A 1,607-nucleotide genomic window follows, 5' to 3' on the forward strand; every position below is an offset into this window, starting at 1 on the left:
CAACAGATCAGGGAAGGAGTGCAGGACAGAGCAAGGGATAGGGCAGGGAGCAGAAAGCAGAGCAACAGATCAGGGAGGAAGTGCAGGACAGAGCAAGGAATAGGGCAGGGAGCAGAAAGAGAAGCAACAGATTAGGGAGGGGAAACACAGGGCTGGGGAGCAGAAAGCAGAGCAGGGTACAGGGCAGAGAGCAGGACGCTTGGGGGGAAGCGCACAGCCTAGCCCCCGTCTCCTACCACAGCCAGCGATCCCGCCGCCGCCGCCGCCGCCGCCCCGCCCTCGCGCGCTGCTGGGCGTGGCACCGCCCGGCACCCGTAGGGCGTGTCCGGGTGCGTGCTGGGGGGGGAGTAAGGAGGGGATTCCGTACAACAAGATGGCGGCTTCCCTACGGCTTGGGGAGCGGCCTGTGCCTGAGGGCCGTACGAGAAGATGGCGGTTCTCGCGGGATGGGCGGGGATGGGGCCTGATAGTGGCGGCAGGAGCGCGGGGGGCGGGGCCCGAAGAGCGGGGCAGGCGGGGCGCAGGCGCGGGCGCGGGTAACGGTTTGTCTCTGCTCTGTGGAGGTGCGGCGTCGTGTTTAGACTCAGCCCAGCGCCTTCTCTCGCGTGGTGCCTGGTGTCTGAGCAGAAACCGCAGCCTGCACGATAGCTCGCTGCTTCCACCCGCGTAGCTTCTTATTTCTGTTGCAGGAGTGTGTTGCGGCAAATCAGGCTGGCCTCCACAGCTCAGGCTGGCCTCCGCTGCTCGCATCGCGGAAGCCTGGTTTTGTTTTTTGTTTTTGTTTGTTTCTAAAAAAAATTAAGAGAAAAATAGGCCAAACATCCCCCCCCCCCCCATCTTGTTCAATTTGGGAGATAGCTGGAAAGGAGAGCGAAGCCCAAGTGTGAAACCATTCTTGATTTGCACACCCGTTCATTTTTTTTTAGATACAGGCAGTCCTAAACCGGTTCCTGGAAAAATGAAACGTTGCAACTGGGAGCCAATTTTAGGAAACGATGTTATAAATGGAGGATTGGTTCCTGAACCCAGGCCCAATACCGTGTTTTCACCAAAAATAACCCAGAATTTTGTATTCAGTCAATTATAGATGAGAAATATAGCTACATCAATGTATATATTGTAAATAGCAATCATATTGCTTTGGAAAGACTTCTTCGAGGTGACTTTGGACTTTACAGGGCTCGGGGTTGGAGTTTTTGAAGGGCTCTTGGCTGGAGTCTTCCCAGGTTTTTCTGGAGTCGTGTCTGCTTTCTTAAAGAAAGTGTCCAAGGAAATTTGGAGATGTTCTCTAGGGAGACAAGCAACTGGCGTGGCGTTGGGTCAGGCATTGTAAAGTCAAAACCAAGGTCAGAAAGTTGAGACAGTGTCAATTTATAACCATCGTTAAGTGCAAAACGTTGCAAGTCGAGGACCGCCTGTATGTATTATTCCACACCAGAGGGCTTCCCTTTCAGGCTTCGAACAAAATGTTCTGGAGCTTTACGTGGATGTTATGTCAGAAGCAAGTACAGCGCTGCTGGTAGTTTTGTCTGTTGGGTTTAAACATTTCTTTTGACTTCTAACGATAGGTATGTTCAGTGGAGATACTCTTGCAAACACCTTTCCAT

At 53.1% G+C, this 1,607-nt stretch overlaps 1 protein-coding gene across 1 annotated transcript in view; it reads right to left on the reverse strand.

Annotated features, from left to right (window-relative positions):
- The window catches only part of SDR42E1 (short chain dehydrogenase/reductase family 42E, member 1), a 5,946-nt gene extending 5,694 nt beyond the window's left edge, over positions 1-252 (reverse strand). Inside the window, exon 1 of the mRNA XM_019535939.1 lies at positions 237-252. The gene's annotated coding sequence lies outside the window, so the exon portion shown is untranslated. The remainder of the gene's footprint in view (positions 1-236) is intronic.
- Between the last annotated feature and the right edge of the window lie 1,355 nt (positions 253-1,607).

Source organism: Crocodylus porosus, unplaced genomic scaffold (genome assembly GCF_001723895.1).
Source record: "Crocodylus porosus isolate Cpor-Errol unplaced genomic scaffold, CroPor_comp1, whole genome shotgun sequence".
Lineage (NCBI taxonomy): Eukaryota > Metazoa > Chordata > Crocodylia > Crocodylidae > Crocodylus > Crocodylus porosus.